General features: G+C 38.2%; 1 pseudogene; it reads left to right on the forward strand.

Annotated features, from left to right (window-relative positions):
- The first annotated feature begins 9995 nt into the window (after positions 1 to 9995).
- On the forward strand, positions 9996 to 13503 carry LOC149197014 (CDT1-like protein a, chloroplastic; annotated as a pseudogene).
- The last annotated feature ends 7359 nt before the right edge of the window (positions 13504 to 20862 follow it).

A 20862-nucleotide genomic window follows, 5' to 3' on the forward strand; every position in this document is an offset into this window, starting at 1 on the left:
TTTGGCTTATAAAGTTTCCTCATAATGGAAAGGTCGTAACTATAGACCAGCTAACATACTTTTCATCTGACCCAGCCTCTTCTCAAAGTATCCAGCATGTCGGCAAAACAACTATCCCTTATAAGGATGTTGGGGTAGGATTGGTTAAAGATTCTGGTTTACTAGGAACTTTTTCTTTTCCTCCTCCTAACGTATCACTTTCTACTGCAACCATTCATATGATTTCATCAAACACTATTGTTTATAATGATCCTTGCATTGTACCTTCCGAATATGAGGTGGATTCATTTGGTGATGCTATGCCTTTGAGTCCCTATGAAATTGCGTATCAAGTTGTACAGTCGTTTTCCGACCCTTCTTCAACTGAAATTGATCTAATGAATGTGGTCCATGGAGAATCACTTTCAATATCAAACTCAGATTCAACAACTTTTTCCGAGCTTGTTCATACTGATGAGCAGATTCATGAAATTTTGTCTGTTGATGATTTACCATGGGAAGATCTTCATCATAGATCTTCGTTCTTACCTGAGATTGATCATTTTGAAAATGATTTTTCATCTATTTTTACTACTGATTATGTCAAAGAACCACAAAATCCATTGCAAAATCCTGATTCTGAATTAAATTTGGGAAATATTTCTCGAACGGTTCCTATTGACATTTCAGTTAAACCTGGAATTGTTGAAAACATTCATATAGGTGCCTCTTGTACGGAAAATGAACTCCAAACTTATAAGGCCCTATTTCAAGAATTCTGCGACGTGTTTGCCTGGTCATATGAAGAAATGCCAAGAATTGATCCAGCAATTGTTGTTCATGAAATCAAAACTTACCCGGATGCTAAACCCGTTCGACAACGTTTGCGTCAGATCCATCCACGAAAAGCTACTGCTATTAAAGTAGAAGTTGAGAAATTACTTAAAGCAGGTTTCATTTATCCAATTCCCTTAACGGATTGGGTATCGAATATTGTTCCTGTTAACAAAAAGCAAGGAACGATAAGAATATGTATCGATTATAGGGATATTAATCGAGCTTGTCCCAAAGACAATTACCCAACTCCCTATATCGATCAAATCATTGATGATTGTGCTGGCAGTGAAATTTTCTCCTTTATGGATGGCTTTTCCAGTTACAATCAAATCAACATTCTACCTGCTGATCAACCAAAAATGGCTTTCATTTGTCCATGGGGGACATTTGCTTATTGCAAATTACCTTTTGGACTAAAGAACGCCGGAGCAACTTTTCAAAGAGCTATGTCTTACGCGTTTCATGACATCAAGCACATTATGCAGCCCTATCTCAATGATTTACCTGCCCATTCATTACGTAGAGCCAATCATCTCATTCATTTACGAGCAATCTTTATGAGATGTAGGCATTATCGAATTAGGTTGAATCCACACAAATGTGTTTTCTATATAGAAACGGGTCGTTTAATGGGATTTGTTGTTTCGAAAGCTGGCATTCGTGTCGATCCCTCAAAGGTTGAAGCTATTGTCAAATTGCCTCCTCCTTCAACTCTTCGCCAACTCCAAAGTTTGCAAGGGAAAGCAAACTTTTTACGTCGATTCATTCCTAACTGCGCCGAGATAACGAAGGGTTTTACCAAGTTGTTGAAACAGAATACTCCATTCTTTTGGGATGAGATAGCTGACAAATCTTTTAATGCACTTAAACACGTGTTGCATCCTCCCAACTACAACCGGGATTACTTCTTGTACCTCGCCGCTTCTCATTCCACCATCGGGATGGTGTTAGTTCAGGAAGATGAATTCGGTAGTGAACATGTGATTTACTATCTTAGTCGAACTTTGAATCCGACTGAGTTAAAATATTCACATGTGGAGAAATTGGCCTTGGCAGCTGTTCAAGCTGTCCAAAGATTTCGTCATTACATCTTACTACGCAAAACTACCGTAATTTTTGACTATAACCCTATGATCTATATTTTGACCAAACAATTGCTAGGGGGCAAGTATTCCAAATGGATTGTTATCCTGCAGGAATTTGACTTGGAATTTGAAAAATCCAAGTCAAATAAATTTTTAGTTTTTGCGGAGTTGATGTGTGACTTCTCGCGTGCTGATACTGAAACTATGGCAGAAGAGTCCATTACGGACAAATCCTTGTATCTTATCAACACTCTTGATCCATGGTATGGAGATATCATAGTTTGTCTCCAAACCCAATATTTTCGGCCTGAAATTTCATGATCTCAGCGCCGGAAAATACGTTTCCAATCCCAACAATACAAAATCATTGGAGATACACTCTATCATCGTGGGGCGGACTCTGTTTTCCGACGTTGTTTAACTCATGAAGAAGCTGAAAAGGTTCTAAATGACTGTCACTCTGGAGCATGTGGTGGTCATATGTCTGGGTATGCCACAACCCAAAAGATATTGCGCGCTGGCTATTTCTGGTCGTCTTTGTTTAAAGATTGTATTTACGCGGTCCGAAAATGCCACAATTGTCAAATTTTTGATCGAAAGATGCGTGCTCCACCTACTCCTCTCCACCCTATAATTGCCGTCGGTCCTTTTGCAAAGTGGGGTATCGACTTTATTACATGTAACCCTCACTCAGCTGGGGGGCATGTGTATATCATCCTTGCGGTAGATTATTTTACTAAGTGGGCCGAGGCGATGCCTACATTTTCAGCAGACGGCAAAACTGCTGTAATTTTCGTTTTCAATCATATAATTACTAGATTCGGTGTTCCACAAGCGATTATCACTGATCATGGGCGTCATTTTCGAAACATCAAGATGACTGAACTAACAGATCATCTTGGCCTGTGTCACAATAGTTCTACTCCATATTACCCACAGGCTAATGGTCTGGTTGAAGCCATCAACAAAGTTCTAGTCATTATGATCCGACGAATCATTGGTATTCATAGGTCGAATTGGCATAACATGTTATTTTCAGCGCTTTGGGCGTATCGAACCTCAGTAAAAACATCAACTGGTTTCACTCCTTTCCAACTGGTTTACGGTTTGGAAGCTGTGTTACCCATTGAATGTGAAATCCTGTCATTACAAATAGCCATAGAATTACTTCCAACCACTTTCGAAGAGGAGAAATATTTGTTGTACTTGGCTCAGCTAGATGAGAATCGACGTGATGCTGCACTAGCAATCGAAACTCATGCCAAACGAATTAAAGCTCAGTATGATCGAAATGTTACACCTCGTAATTTTTCGGAAGGAGACCTAGTCTTACTATACGATCAAGCAAATGATAAGCTAGGGGCTGGAAAATTCGTACCTATGTGGCATGGTCCTTATGTTGTTAAGCGAAAGCTGGCAAAAGGGGCCTATGAATTGGTAGATTTTGATGGTGTCTCTTTAGGTAAGCCCAGAAATGGTCTTTATCTGAAGAGATATTATGCTTAAATCTGGGTGTGGAGATTTTAGTTAGATTAGTTTCTTTCTAGCTGGTGTGTTTTAGATTAGAAAAGTGTGCTTAGTTTAGAGAGTGTTTTTGTCATTATTCCTGCTTATCTTGATTTTACTCTTGATATTGCAGATGTCGACGTCTCTTCAAACATACATTGGTTTCGCTGATGGTGCTTGTCGTAATACATGGAACATTTCTTCCGCAGCTTGGGTTATCTATTCACCCTCTAATGAGTTGGTATCTATGCATGGGGTAAGCCTCGGTCAAACAACAAACAACATTGCAGAGTATAGTGCAGTGATTGAGTTATTATCTGAATCTATTTCATTTGGGATTCGGAGTTTGATTGTGAGGTTAGATTCTGAACTCGTTGTATTGCAGCTTAATAGAGTTTATGCCATTAGAAATCCAATGTTATTGAGATTATTTTTGAGAGTTCGTCTTTTGGAACGTGAATTTGGCTACATTGAATATCAACATATTCCAAGATATTTAAATACATTAGTAGATGCAATTGCTTCTCGAATGTTAAATAGACATTTGCAATAGTCAAACAGTAAATTTAAAAACCTTCCATAACATGTTTTACAAGATAGCTAGTAGTAGTGATATAACATAGCATAGAAGTGTGTCAAATATACATCGTCTTCGATCATAGGTTGAAAAACACCTTATGATCAGCAAAATTGATAGTACAAAAAGCAAAAATGTCATATGAGTCTACAAAAGGCGATCATCCTATCACTAGTGATGATCATGATAAGAAACCACTGCTCGGGCCACCCTACAAAGGAACCTCCTGAAAGGTCCTGGGACTCCAATCACATAGCATTGTAACCTAAGAGGGATGTCATCTATGCTAGTCTGCAGAATGTCTACTATCAAACGCTCTAGATGATTTTCCAATTCGGCCAGGGTCTCTGTAGATTCATCCTGTGGGGCTGGTACTGCTGCAGCTGGGTGTCTCCTCTCATAGGGCCGGAGAGTGGCTGGTCGCCGTGGACCTACATCTGCATTTGAAACTTTTTACTATCAGTTTTGGACGATTTAAAAACAGAAAAAAAAAAATTTAAAACTTAGAAAATGTTGAGAATGATTTTACCTGATTCATCCCACTGCTCTCTTGGTGGAAGAGTCATGTCTGGGTCACCACGATAATCCATCCCAACATAAGGAAAATCCTAAATCACAAAAACTTGGTTCTCCAACCAACGAAAATACTCAGGAGGAAATCGAACAACCTCTGAACCCTCCTCTGGATGACGAGCCATAATTGCAACCCAACACATCAGCTTGGGCTCTCGGGGAAGTCTAACTCCAACGGAAAGGTGCTGTGGGACCAACATCAGGACCCTCTCTAGACCAAAGCTCACAACTAAGAAACCATATCCAAAGTTTTTTAGTTGTCCATTCTTTGCTCTAGTCATTTGGCCTTTTACATTAGCTAACACAGCTTCGCACCAGTTGAAGATGGTGCCTCAATAACAGTCTACTGCCATTCGCATTTGGGATCCAGTGGCTACATGCAGTGCTGCGCTTCCGCAGAGTCTGGTGACAGTAAATGCAATCACTTTGAGTTCAGGATGGGATATGGTTTTGATATCAATCCCTTTGTCCTTTGTTTGGTCATTACAAAACTCTAGCCGGAGACTATTGACAGATTGGCGACCTAGCCTAGTCTCGAATAGAGTCAATTGTTCACCTCTCTTGGGCAAACCAGTTAAGAAGTAAATGTTCTCTGGCTCCATTTCGAGTTGGTGGCCACCAATAATGAAACACTGGTCCTGTATATTCCATCTGTCCACCAGCCATTGCAAAAAGTCTACTTGGGCCCTCATGCCAGGTATGGCCCAGAATTTAAATAGCCCGCATGCCTTCAATGCATCTATTGAAGGTTGATGATTAATTGCGGCAAGGTCCACATCTTTGTGCTCCCGTTCCCGCCAACTGAGCATTGTGTATATCCTACATTGAAAGAAAAAGCGGATTAGAACATTTTAATTCAAAGTTTTTGGGCGGAAATTGAAAAAATTGAAGTTGTAAAACCTATGTCGCGGGGTCTGCACTCTCTAGTTAGGGACAGTGCGTAGGTCTGCACTCTTCCCAAATAGCAGGTGCGGGCCCCTAGCTCTTTCCTTTGTAGGAAAAAGTCGGGGTCCGCAGGTTTCGCATGTTGCGCCTGCGGACCCCCGCGAGTGGTCTTTTAAACTAAATTTTTCCTAAAAATCAAAATAGAAGCTTAAAAACAAAATTCAAACGGTTGAAATGCAAGATTAAAGTGATGTGGATTACCTGGAGGTGACGGTTTTCGAATCCAACAGAAGGATTTTCTGTAATCTTCATAGGAAGCTTCTTACCCAAAAGCTCTCTTTTCTCACTCTGAAGTCAAACAGTAAAAATGAATTTACAAAAGCCCTTTTTATAAGCTTTTTTGAATAAATGAATTTTTAATTTGTTTATTTTTCACTTTAAAAATGTAACTTTTTGATGCATTTTTATTTATTCATGTATGAGTAATGTTTGAGTTTTTGTGCAGAATATTGGATTTTTCAGGCGAAATTGATCATTTTTAACAAAAACATTTGAGTCCTCTTTAAGCTCTTTTCTGACTCGTTAAATATGAAAAGATTGCCGAGTTTTTCTTTTTAAGCTCGTTAAAACGGAATTAAAAGGATGGTCCACTTACAGCTCTTTTTTGACCATATAAACATGAAAAGATTGCTGGGCTTTTGTCGTTTCAAGTTCGATATTGGTTATAAAACGACGTGTCATTGATCGCTTTTTTACTTTTTCGGATCAGCACCACTAATTATGAAAAGTACTCCTTGATCGTAATGGTCAAGCGGTTCTCTCAAGTATTATTTTATACTTTTTTCGGGCTTGGGAGACACAAATTTACGAAAAAGGACAACCTTGGAGTTTTCTTAAGTTTTTCTTCTGACTCCCTAAAATTGAAAAACGCCGAGTTTCTCCTATACTGGACTCGTTAAAATTTAACAGTAAAGGACCTGTTCAATTACAAGCAGGAACGGACCACTCCTTCTTTGGGTTCGAATTTTAAACTAAGTTGGACTCATCCGAAGGATGAGCTTATAACCAAGAAAATGCTATCCTCCTCAAGCTTGTCAAAAATAAAGAGGCACTTGCCAGAAATGGTGGGGGAAAAGAGAGAAAATGAACCTGTTTGTTATACTTTGTGTCTCAGAAAAGCATTCAACCACTCTTGAACAGGACACTTTTTGTTCACCTGGGCTGGGAAATCCTTTGCCTAACAGTTAATCAAACCATATTGAAATTCTTCAGTCGATTTCTGGGTATTAGCTTTGGGTCAATTGTCACCAAACCATCTGCAGTGTCGTTATGTGTTCAAGAGGTCAGTGCAAATAAACCATTCATCTGCAAAATATCTGTCATCCATCTTGACCATCCCTGAGTCAGTCCTTGCAAATATATTTCTTCAAACTTGATCTATGATTTCATGTTGTGGGCTTGCCTACGACGGATTGCTTTATATCGACTTCAGCTCATTATCTAGAAAGATGATCTAGAAATCATCAGTACCTTGGAATCTGCATGCCTCAATGGCAGGTTTCTTGCCTTCGACGACAGGTTGCATCATTGACCTTTGATCAAAGGATTCCGTGACATGTTTGACATCAACTCATCTATTCACATTTCATGGATTGTACTGAGTACTTTGAGACCCATTGACATTACTGGTGGTTTCTCTCACACTTGTTAACAATTTACATCATTGACTGGTAATCAAGTGGTTTCTACCATGTTCGACTTCGAAACATTCATTTACATGGATAGAATCGTATTAGTTCGGGAAGCAGAAATCAAGACCCTAGATCTAGTTTCCACCATCCAGGCTGTAAGGAATTTTGTTATTCATTATACAGTGGACTATTCATAAACGGATGGTTGCGCCCATATTGTGTTTACATATGTCTATACTTGTGATGTATTACAAGATCATTCCTATATCAGAGCAGTTTAGTTAGTATTCTAGTCAGTTTTGATCTGAGTATGGGAATGCCTACCTCAGCGATGATATGTTCACATATATATATTTTGTATTGAATGTTTTTACAGGTTACAACCAGGCTCTCCACGGAATGATCCTCGAAATGAGAAAGTACTTCACTCTTCTTAGATGACAAATATTGTCCTCATCTATTACAGACTTCGCACTTTAGGGGGCAATCTGTTACACAAAATATTGCCACCATGACATTCTGTAGTCAGTGTGAGTCTATCACCACTCATACTTTCCTCCTATGCAAGTCTTAAACCTCAGTTATTCATGTCAAGCCTTGAAAAATGAGAGAAAGCCCTTAAAAATCTCTAAAACTCTGGTTCCACATTTTCTCTTAGCATTACCTACGGTCCCGCACCCACTGGTCATGTCCCCTGCAGACTTTCCCGCTCTGTTTCTGTGTAATGGATGCGAACCCCTGTAAAAGTCAAAAAGGCGCAAGTACATTCTTAAAAACTCACTTTGGGTTATTTCTGGAAGCTTCTAGAGGGAAGCTTGAGGTGGCAAGTTCGCTCCTTTGAGGTTCATGCATCCCATAACTAAAGGAGCTAACCCCTTGATGTGAGGAGCTTATCCCTATGAAGGAGGACTCTATCCCTTCATAGGTGGACCTATAACTTCCTCCCTCTGCACTATAAAATGAGGCATTTGGCTAGTTACTGGAGAGGTTGAAAGCTGAATATTTTTTAGGGTAAATGCTGTTGGAATTTAGACTTCCTAATTGAGCTTGAGAGGAAAGATTACATACCTTTTGATCTCATTGGGAAGAGTGTGAAGCTTGTCAAAGTAGAGGAGCTTCTTGCTTGGACCTTGAGAGGAGCTTGTACAACATCAAGGCACCAAGGTTGTAAATTTCTTCTTTGTTTAAAGTTAACAATTAAGTTTATTTTTCTCAATAAGCTGTCTCTTATGGTTTATTTCATGGGTTCCTTGATCACCATGTTGAATATGATTTATTATATTGGCTATGCAGGTGTTATTTGATGTGTGCTTGTTTGTGTTTGCAGGTTCTCAAAAGGAAACTCATTTGGACGGTCGAAGCGTGGCTACCACAAACTAGCGTTGGACTTAAGGTAGGGTCTAAAACACCTCTTGGTTTTTATTTATAAATCGCAATATTTAGAGAAAGGTAGATTTGCTTGTTCTGCTTGTCGCTAGATATCAGTTGATACTAGGGAGATCGGTCTTGTCCGCAAAAATGATTTATCCGGCCGACAACATTTCATTTAAGTCACTAAGTGACACGTGACCCTAACAACAATTTGTGGCTCCTTACGCTTCAAATCTACAATCCAACTTGGAAAAACCTGCAAAAAAACAACATATATGCTCCAAAACATCAAACAACAATATATATATCCAATGCAATAACCCAAATGGAAAGACTTTTAACATGAATAAACCTTTTATTGATAACACCTGGTGAAGGAGATCTACAAAAGGGTCTGCAAATCCCCCTTTGTGGGATGGGTCCTTTGATGTCCTTGATGCTTCAGTAATCTATTCTCTCTCAATGTGTGAAAAAAACAAAAGAATGTGGAGAACTCAAATGGGAGCTCAAGTGAAATGAGACGATAATGGTGACAATGATAATGGTCATGGTGAAGAATGGATGGAAAATCACTTTATTTATAACAAAGTATTGAGTTAATCTCGAAAATAAAGAATAATAAAATAATATTGACCAAATCAAGATCTAACCATTAAGAATAATTTATAATATTTTTTGGAGAGGGAAAAGATATTTAAAATGGTCAAATATATCTATTTAGAAATAATTAACAAATAAAATGATTTATTAATTTTTGAGTTTAGACTTCTGTGATCCATATTAATCATAACAAATTCTTTCGGAAACAATCACATAGGAGCAATTTCGTCAACACGTTTCAAACCATCCAGTGTGGTTCATCTTCAGGACAAGATGATGAATCAGATCCAGGCATTGAAATAAATAGATGAAGGGATCAACTAACTAGCCGTTAGAAAAAAACAGTGAGTTTGACTAAAATTATTTATTTATTTATTTTATTTATTTTAATTTTTATTTTTTAATTGAAAATAATTTTCATTATTATTATTATTATTATTTTTTGAATAAATTTAAGTTAAAATGCTATAATAAAATAAATAAATAAAATGTCTAAAAACAAATAATAATTATAGAAAATAAATTGTATTTTTTAATTGAAAATAATTTTCATTATTATTATTATTATTATTATTTTTTGAATAAATTTAAGTTAAAATGCTATAATAAAATAAATAAATAAAATGTCTAAAAACAAATAATAATTATAGAAAATAAATTATATTTATTTAATTAGGCCGATAGGCCTTCCTATTGAAACAGACTTTCGTCGTCCTTTTCAATCTCAGGTTGACACCTGGCATCCATATTCTGCGGGCTTCTGTTTATTCTCAATGCCTAACTTCCGGGTTTCCGTTTCCTGTTTCGATTTCCAAGCGATGTTTAGGCCATGGCATTCCCTGACTGAGGACGCTGTGGATTTCTCGGCGAAACAAAGAAACAACGATAACGATGGACGGTACAGGAGGCAGGAGACAGCAAGGGGAAGGCACAGGCAGAGGGAAAGGCACATGCACAGGCACGGGCAGGGGCAGATCCACATCTTCCTCTTCCTCCCAAAGATCTCTTAACCAGAAAAAGGATCAAGCGGTTTTAGGGTTCCCTTGCAAGAAGCCGGTCCGTATCAGCAAATCTCTCAAAAAACAAATCGATGGAAGATCAGAGAAGGCCACGGGCAGAACTCCATCGTTGTTGTTGGGTGCTCCCACGCCCGAGAAAAAATGCAGTGAAAACTCTTCTTCAAGAGTTAAAAACAGGGGAGTTGCTATGTCTGTCAAGGAGGTCGCAAATCAAACCAGAAAACTATTACAGAGCTCAAACGATTCCACAGCTCGTCCCAAAAGAAATCTGCGTCAAAAATCCATTTCTGCCCCGCCCAAAGCTCCGAAGACTACAGATTTCAGTCTTCCAGACAAGTAAGCATATATCTGTCACTATATTTCTACAATCTGATTTTCTGGGTGTTTGATAAACTCACGCATTTATGTGTGGGTGTTATAGATATGAAATGCTGGCAGAGCTTTTCGATTCCATGGAGTCTGCCATCAAATTGCTTCGGCTTCGTAAGGGAAACAGTAGCTTCTGCAATATTTGCCCCCAAGTTGAATCGATGACCCACAAGTATGTATAAACCAGAGACTGGTTTCCGTTCTCCTCTCAGACCTACAATGCATAGAGCTTGATAACATTAGTAGACATAGAACTTCTTCTCTGTCCAGGATCTAAAGATTGGCCGATTGTAGTCATAGAATGAATGCTCAGACTTTTAAGGTAAATTTTCACAGGCATAGTAAAAGATATTTTCATCACCGTTTGGGAATTAATAGTAAACCCTAATTCTGGTTGCAGGAGATTTATGTATAACCATGTGGCACAAATGAAGCACATTTTGCCCGAAGGGCTTTTGCTGGAGAAGATCATGACACATGATGAGGAGACGCTGTGCATGAAACCAGAATTGAAAATCACTGTCTTGCATGATGCAGTGCTAAGTGGCAAGAGCAAGGTCTCCAAAGCCAACAATACATTGGGTTTGCGAAAAGCATTTCGTACCCGTCTAATGGAATTCGTCAAGGCTCATCCCAATGTGAGTCTGCTCCAGCTATCCTGTATTATTATTATTATTATTATTCCTTAAAATCCTTCAATATTATGAGTTTTAACTGGGTATGTACATGGTGGGCTTCATCGATTGCATTTCAGGGAGATGATGTTCCGGAGGCAATCCTGCCAGAGCCCTTCAATAGAAAATGTCAGCTAACCTCCCCAGGCTGCTCTCTACTTCCTCCAGTGATATGTAAAAGTCCTTCCCCAGCAAGAGGTGTTTCTTCTGATCCGCCTGCCCCTCATCAAGAAGACCCTCAACCCTCTATGATGTCCTCACTTTTACCCAAAAATTTCCAGAGGCGGTTTTCTCAGAGGAACTTCACAGCTGAACCATCTGCGAACCCACCATTCCCTGTGCCGGAGCAAGTCCCAGATTTGAAAGGTTACTTGTCATTCTGTTGCCTTGAAAACAACTTCTGATGTGTCCCGCACACCTTGCAAAACAGCGTCAGAGTCCGAGAATCCAAACACGCCTATATCAAAGGGTTATTTCTCCCCTGTAACACCAAGGGTTACTCGTCGTTCTGTTGCTTTGAAAACAGTTTCTGATGTGTCCTCTGCTGTCAAAACACCAATTGTTAAATCCATACTGAAAACTAATATAAAGAGCCCTATCAGTAAGAAATCTCTGCGATTTGCGGGAGTTTCTGCTGCACCCATTACATCCCCTCCTGTTTTGTCTCCTGGAACGCCAGGCTTTGCTTCTCCAGAGGCCTCTCGTCTTTCTCAGCCCACTGTGAAGAGATCTAACAATACCAATGTCAAAAGAGCAATAGCTTTTAACAGATCAGAAAAAGATTCCTTCGCTCCTCTTGCTTGTGAGCAGCCTGGAACCCGTTCAACACCTCTGAAAAGGAAGGCAGAGGAAGCCAATTTGGATGATGACCTCACTCAAGGTTTTCAATCTCCACAGTCCCTTGTACTCTCTACACCTGCCAAATCCGGTGAATGGGGTAACTTTGTGGATTCATTTAAGTCATCACCTTTGAGGAGGGCTGCAAATCCATTTGCCATATCGAAGAAGAATGAGAAGGTGATGCAAAACTCTACATATCCTCAGCATGATAGAAAAACATTCAGCTTGGAGAACACTCCAGTGAAAGGGTTCCCTAATACTCCACCCTTGCATGCTTCAAAGCGATTCAGATTCGGTGTAGATGAATCCCAGACACTGCAAGTTGACACAACTAAGAATTGCTCTGAAACAAGCCTACTGTGCTTACGATCTCCTAAGAAAAGCAATGCTGAACCTTGCAAGCTGGACATTGGTAGAGAATCGAATGTTTCAGAGCCAGCTGAAAAGACAAGTAACAATATTCAGGAGGCTTGCAAGATACATATCGATGGAATGTCTCAATCAGATCAGGAAATCATTGACTCCATTCCAATGCCAGTGTTGCAAGAGGTAAGTTCTTGTCATTATCTTTCGTGGTTTTTCAGACCAAGCTTTACCCCATGTTCGTTAGTGCCTTGGAAATTGCATTGGCATATCATGTCAAATTGCAATGACTTTTCTTTGTGATGTTCTTTGTAGTTGCTAATACTTTATCTGCTCTGGCTCATTCTGGGTTGGTTGCATGCTGTGTTGTAAACTGAATGCATGTTATACGTCAAAATATATTGTAGCAGGGATCATACTGCAGGTCACTTTGAAATTGTAAAGTTTTTTGAGCTTCTGAGTAAAATTTTCCCCTTTGAGTACTAAAGACTGTTTGTAACTTTGTAGGTCTATGAAAAAGAGTTGAAGACGATAGAGGAGTGCAAATCGGGTGTATCTGCTGCTAATATGCGTCAGCAGATGATTGGATGCTTGCCTAGACTCTTCAATATGATACGTGATATATTTCGTTTAAGCAAACGCTCAGTTCTTACAAGACAAGAGCTTGTTCACAAAATAATATCAAATCACACGGATGTTACTGATAGAAGTAAATAACTCTCTTTGAACATCTCTCTTCTATTGTCTTGCAGGAAACAATTTCAATGCCATGCTATGTGATCTGATCTCATGCTTAATATTTTGTACTCGCAGGTGAAGTTGAGGAGCAGTTGCACCTCCTTGGACAAATAGCTCCTGAATGGATTTCTGGAAGGATAGCTTCCACTGGTGACTTTCTATACAGGTATGCTATGCATGAGTTGATTGAGATAAATGGAATCAACTAAAATGTGAAAGGTATTATTCTTGTGTTATGTATAACTCGTTTTAAATTTTTTACTTGGGCTCAGTGTCAAAAGTAACATAGATCTGTCAATGATCCACGCAAGAATTGCAAGCGCCTTGTAAACACATGCACTATGAAAGCTGGTGGGAACATGGAATATGTGTGGGAGTGCTAAACTACGCAGGCCAATCTTTCAGACTCTGCAGTTGTACTCGTTGAAGAAATGCTTTCAAACATCACTTATGTGGATTAGTACTGTCATTTATATCTATTTTTGATAGAAAGTGAGGTAACCTCTCCAATGCTTTTCCATGAGACTAAGGATTGCCTTGTGTTAAACACATGTTTTGTCACTTTGCCATGTGGTTGGAAATTATTATCAGGATATCCTTATGTTAAATATTTAAGTTGTCATTATTGCAATTCTAGGCTTGTAGTGGACGTGGTCGACCCACACTGGTTAAAAGAAACATATGACTTGCTTCCAAATTTCTATTGAGCATGTAACCGAAAAAATCATGAGAGAATCTGCCCATATTGCAGCTAAAAGGAAGGAGGGGTAACTGTTTAATAGGCAGTTTTTCATGCAGATGGTTTTTTTTTTCATCAAAATTGAATTGTGGCAAGGGAAAGAAAGCACTGCACTGTTTCTAAAAATTTAGTGTTGCGAGAAGACTATAGGAATGTTGAAAAGCGCAAGGGAGACTCTGCCTTGTGTTATAGTCCTCCCAGTTTTAGTCATGTAAACAGTCTATTCTGTAAATACTGCCAGTCAGTTGTGTTCCTTGCTTCCGTTGTTTTGTTTCCTTACATATTTTCTGCCAAGGTCGCACTGTTACTTTCTCAAACAGAGTCATTATCATGACATCCAACCTTAGAGCAGAGCACTTGCTTTCTGCATTGTCTGGCCACACAACAATAAAAACCGCAAGAGAGAATGTCATGCAAGAAGTATGCACACGCATTCCTGGACTCTGTGTATGCATCTTTTTCATATAATTTTATCACGAAGTTGGCTGCGGTGCTTTGACATGCCTTTGAATATTGTTGCAGGTTAGAAGACATTTCAGGCCAGAGTTATTGAATAGACTTGATGAGATAGTTGTATTTGATCCTCTTTCTCATTATGAGCTCAAGAAAGTTGCTAGACTACAGATGAAAGATGTAGCAATTCGTCTTGCAGAGAGAGGTGTTGCTTTAGGGTTTACAGATGCCGCTCTGGATCTTGTTGTTCACGAAGCCTATGATCCTGTAAGTAATCACTTTGTTTCTTGTTTTATTCAGTCTAACTTGCCAGGGGATGTGCCCCCTACCCTAATAAACTTTACACTGCATCTCCTTCACCAGTCCTCCCTTTCCCTATAGTAGGGGACATGACCCACTCCTTGGACACATGTCTCCACATCGTAAGAGATGTTGAGTTAGGGTTCCCTCACTAAATTGGACTTACCTCCCTTTGAAACAATCTAGAATTGCGATTTATATGTTCTATTCTGATGCCTGGTATTTTTCATTCATAATGTTTGCTCGGTGTTCTTCATGTACAATGATTTTATTCAAGGTCTTATTTCTATTTTCCATGCCCTGTCATATAAACCTGTGTGGAAAGTTATTCTAGGAGTTTGATGTTTTGCAGAGTTTTGGTTGTGGTGGCCAACAGTGAATATTAAAAGCGCAGGACTTTTCAGTTTACAATTTCATTTTCTCAGATTTTCAATGGTCTATCATATATTTTGCATGAACTTGTCTAGGGAGTAATTTTAGTCTGATATTTTTGCTGGCAGTTGGTTGTGGTGGCCAACGGTTGATCTTTAAGAGCTGTGAACTCTTCAGTTTACAGAGTTGCTTTCTGAGATTTTCAATTTTCTCAATTTTCACATTCAGTTTCGGATTTTCTAATTTTCACATGATCTTCTTCCTTCTGTATGGATCCCATCGATGTAAATTTCAGTTCTGTTCTTTAAATTTTAACATTTTCCTCTGGCACTTGAACTTTAAAAATGGGGTGCTGCCTGTCTCTGCATACTCGACGAACTTAGTTCAAAGTATATAGTAAAGGGATGTTTTTGGTGTGTTTGCTGATTAATATAAATTAATGCATTGTTTACTTGTTAATACTAGTGAAGCAGGCAGGATCATTATTAGCCTTTGTGGTTTACGGGTAATTTAGGTCAAAATTTGTGAGTAAAATGCAAGACTAGTTGGGGATTCTCATTTAAAACCTCTAAATGGATAACGTGGTAACGTGGTACTTGCAGGTTTATGGTGCTCGCCCCTTGTGACGATGGTTGAAAAGTAAAGTTCTCACTCTGCTATCTTGGATGCTCATCAGTGGGGAGATTGATGAGAACAATAAAGTATACATTGATGCAGTGCCTGAGTAGCAGACATTATCTTATCACTTAAAATATTTGTCATGTTCTTTATTTTATAGAACTGCAGACAATGGATGATGGTCTCTACCTTTCTTGATCGTCATTGTCCTTCTTAGGCTCATCTTCGTTATTCTCCAGTCCCTCAAACAGGCACCCAAAATGATCGGTTGAAGGAAAATTGTTGAAATTACTACGAGGAGAAGGAGATGATCTACCTTATTGGACCAAGAGGTAATTGACAATGTCCATGGAATTAGATGAATTGATTGAGGATGTATCTGGAGAAAACTCTGGGAGTTGTGACATCCAAACTCATCTATCACTTGCAATGCTTGGAGTTGATGATGATTTGGTATCAAATAGCAGTCCAGATTTTAAATCTATTTCTCTGAGCTTCATAATTTTTCTTACTGCTTGCTTCTGTAAAAGCTTCAATATTTTATATTTGGTGTATTACTGTGAGCCAATGTCACTACTTAGTTGTGTTCAATTTCAATCACTCTGCATAATGGCTGAAGCTGTGTCTGAAGTTGAGTGGAGTCCATGTAAAGTCCCTTGCCCACTTGATCTACTTGGAGCAAACTTTTAGAGAACAAGAACATGATAATAACAAACCTAGGGGCAAAACCTTCTGCTCTGCAAATTCCAGTTGGGGACCTTAATAAATATAGTTAAAGTCTATAAGCACTTTTTAAGGCATTTCAACACACCTCAGTAACTAATTTAATCATTTGCACATCTCTTGTCTTTTGGTGAGCATTTCTTGTCTTTTCTCTTGTGTTTCTTTACTTGTTTAAAACTTTTGAACAATTGATATCATTCAACGTTTTTGTGAATTAATTAAAGTCTGGCCAATTTTCACTGATGAATCCATTGCTACTGCGTTGTAGCATTTCTTTTTGCATTCTGGTCAGGTGAAGCACTAAAGCTTGATGCATATTTAGCTATAATGGCCCTAGTGTCTTTTAACTCCTCAATTTATATTTTATGCGACAGCGAAAGAACTGGTAGCTTGTTAATTGAAAAGAAAAACTTATTGCTGGATGATACAGCTTGACATTATTCTTGTGGTTGATCTCTATTGGATGAGTTTATGGTTACACTCCATTGGCTGACATTGGAATGATGGCCATCTTAATTACACTTCATTGGCTCACTGAAGAGTAAAATATGTAAACAACTTAATAGTGATTATTGATGAGAGGATGAGATTTACTGTTTTGTTCTTTATGTTATCTGCAAAACATAAAACACATATAGTTGAATAGAAAATATTGATTGTGAACCAAAACAAGTTCTAATTGATCTAATAAAATTGAAACTTGAATGGCCACTGTAAACGCATGTGATAACAAACACTACTTAAGAGAACAATAGTGTTTGACAATAAATTTCTAATTAGCAACTCTGTATTTTCTTTCAATTAATCCAATTGTGTCTCTTCTTGTGGTCACTCGTTTTAGTGACCCACTGGTGCTCACTAGAGCTGAAAATTTTCTTGTCCTTGCCTTTGGAGCAATTGTATGTATGTGGAAGGAAAAGTAAGTATGATATCGCTACTGATTTGCCAGACCATTGTTATGTACTTTTTTAGGTCTGAAGATGTGTAACTTGTGGTTTAGCTTGATACATTCTCTTTTATACCACTTTACATTAACTTTGTCTATATCATAAGTCTAGTAGCGATTTAAGTGTATGTCTGCATGGCAGAACTGCATTGGGCTTCAACTTTTATAAAAAATTACATTGTATTTAAAGAAATATGATGTCCAGATAGCATAGAACTCCAAACATCAAATCTCTTTGCTCCTTGTAGGCTTCAACCAATATCTCTTTTAGAGAAATTCAACAACTCTAATTTAATAATCCTATCGGCCTCTCTTTGTACCTTTTGGGACAATTGCTAGTAATATTATTTCTTATTATAATATAGATATTATTTAATTTTATTATTATATAATAAAATCATAATATAATTATTATTTAATTTAATATAGTATAGATTTTATTGGATTTAATAAAATTATAATGAAGATGTTATTTAATTTTATTATTATAATATAGATATTAATAAAAAAAAATAAGAGATCGGGCAGGGATCCAACACCTGCTGATACTCCATCCATCATCTCTGATAAGATTAACGGGCCTTTTCTCAATTTCTAAGGCCTCTTTAAATTTTTGATGATGAAAATGGTCAACCCTAGCTATCACTGATCAACAGGTGTTGGATCCCTACCTTGATCTCTTATTTTTTTTTTTAATAATAAAATTAAATAACATCTTCATTATAATTTTATTAAATCCAATAAAATATATATTGTATTAAATTAAATAATAACTATATTATGATTTTATTATATAATAATAAAATTAAATAATATCTATATTATAATAAGAAAGAATATTATTAAATAAATATAATTTATTTTCTATAATTATTATCTGTTTTTAGACATTTTATTTATTTATTTTATTATAGCATTTTAACTTAAATTTATTCAAAAATAATAATAATGAAAATTCTTTTCAATTAAAAAAAATAAAAAATTAGTCAAACTAACTAATTTTTTTTCTTCTAACGGCTAGTTAGTTGATCCCTTCATCTATTTATTTCAATGCCTAGATCTGATTCATCATCTTGTCCTGAAGATGAACCACACTGGATGTTTTGAAACACGTCGACGAAATTGCTCCTATGTGATTGTTTCCGAAAGAATTTGTTATGATTTATTAATTATTTCGTGAGGATTAAGAATGGTGTAAAATTTAAATAATTATTTAATAATTATTCTAATAATGGAATAAAGGAATAATAAATAAATAGTGATTTATTTAATTATTCCTAGGGGATTTAGTCAAATGTGACAAGAAATAATTATCAAACAATGATTTAATAATTATTACTAGAGAAAATTAAATAAATAATGATTTATTCAATTATTCTCATGGTTTTTTTTTAATCAGAAAATAATTTAATTAAAATGGTTTACTAAATTATTTCCCATGGTGAAAGTGATTTTACTATGGTGAAATTAATCTTACATGGTGTATTTTGATCCACCTTGTTAGAAATGGTTAGATGATCATTTTTTGGTGATAACAATGCCAGTCTCAGAAGGATGTCACCATGCTGACACTGCACCACTATGACTATGACATACTGGCCATCGTACGTAGACTATATCCTCCTTTCCTGGAACCTGATGGCAAAAAATGGGTGAATGCCAAGCTCATCCTACCCCGACATCTCCATGATATCAATCTCTAGCCATCTACTACCAATCTTGGTCTGGAGTAGTAACAAGGAAAACTGGCCTTGCCACGTGACGAAGGCCTTGGTGCTCCCTCATATGTCAAACCAAGAGTGATTTGAGTCACTCTCTGCCCTGATCCCACTCGTCAAAAAATAGAGTGACCAATCATCCAACTAAATCCCTGGATCCCATAACCATATCGGTTACGGAAAAGTCCTCACAACTACTGGCACCAACTCGTACCATGTCTTGAGTCCCTGCATGCAATCAATATATGTACTCCAAAAATCCTGAATCAGTCTAGTGTGTGCAAGATTACCCTATGCCTGCTATACCACACTGTGAGATCTGATATCCTGTCTCCTATAAGTGGCTGGAGTCTAAACGTCCACTTGCAAGATGGGTTCACTAGCAACTGTATGTGCTCCTATGACATCACAAAATGTCTCGCTAAATAGGTGTCATGCATCCCCCTAAATGTGGGCTCAAGGGTGGAGCATGTGCTACCCCTGCAGCATATCAAACTATCCCCAAACATGCACCTACCAACTCGCACCCTACCCATATGCCACAATTGGAAAGCCTCTTTCCTGATGCACTATTTCCTATCCAACTCTCTCATATGAACCTCCTGAGTCCTGTTATTCATGATGAGAGCATCAAGAGACAATAACTAAGTCCCATGTGTAAGTGTGCAATGTTGGAGAGTGATAAATGGAAGATCACTGTCAACCCTGTGATCAACTCGCTCTCTAAATCTTGGTGTGCTTGATGTCCCCGTCAAGGTATCTCTTTGGTGGCAACACTCCAATAACCTATTGTGCATCATCATGCTCTGTTGTACATAAATAGACATCCCTACACTCCTCTACATAACACTGAACTTCAAGGCACAACTCCATGCATCAATGGATATCAACCCTCACTATCGTACCACCATCTACCATATGGCATCCCATATGTGTCAATGCATCTACCACTCCAATAGTAAAATCGATGTCGTTTAAGTCACTCCTCCCACTCCATGGTGAAAATCTATGCACCACCATCATGCATCTACGTGCTCACCTGCAAATCACTGCTCAATGCTACATGCCCTACATGCCACTGGATGCCATGATCTAAAGCTGAGATAGTACACATCAACCCACATCCTATCGATATCACCACCTCCATTGTCGCATCACCATACCCTCTAATGTATGGGCTTCGCCTCCAAAATCTCCCTGAGAGACACGAGAGGTGAATCCCCCTATGTACTAGTGGCGATGCCACCATTGTGTTGCTCCTCCATGACCATTGTGCCCCACATAACTGGGGAGAACCCTCGACCCAATACAAGGAACTATCTGGCAGCATGCCAATGCCACCTCCTCCAAAAAACTCTTGTCGGAGTATGCTAATCATCTTGTGACTCCACGCACAACCAACATGCTCAAACAACTTGTGGAGTCTACCTACTCCCCTATCAATCCAACCCATCACTAATGTTGATGGAGATCCGAAAGTGTGTGGATGCTCAGTCATTAGATCTGTCACACCGAAAATTCCCTCACCAGCCACATCCATGATGTGGTGGGGAATTCCACTTGGATCCCAACAACCTCCATCCTACATCTCAAGTATATGGTAGGAAGCCCCACCTGGATCCCAATGCCAACTTGGGCCTCCAACATCCCCAATGTCTAGAAGCTCTTGTTAAGCTTCGCTCGTGACTACCACCATCTCCATAAATCTATCCCACTCCACGAGGTGCCAACTCATAATCTCATGCCATCCAACCCGAAGGGTATGGTTGAATGCATGTCTACCCATACGCACAACAACTCCAACCTACTAACGTTCCACCCTGCATAACTCATGTCGTCTCATCTCACAATGTCAGTCAACACATAAGATCTGTTTAGGTAAATAT

This window comes from Pinus tabuliformis, chromosome 2_2 (genome assembly GCF_031772625.1).
Source record: "Pinus tabuliformis cultivar Carrire ecotype Pingquan chromosome 2_2, CPIR1, whole genome shotgun sequence".
In the NCBI taxonomy this organism is placed as follows: domain Eukaryota; kingdom Viridiplantae; phylum Streptophyta; class Pinopsida; order Pinales; family Pinaceae; genus Pinus; species Pinus tabuliformis.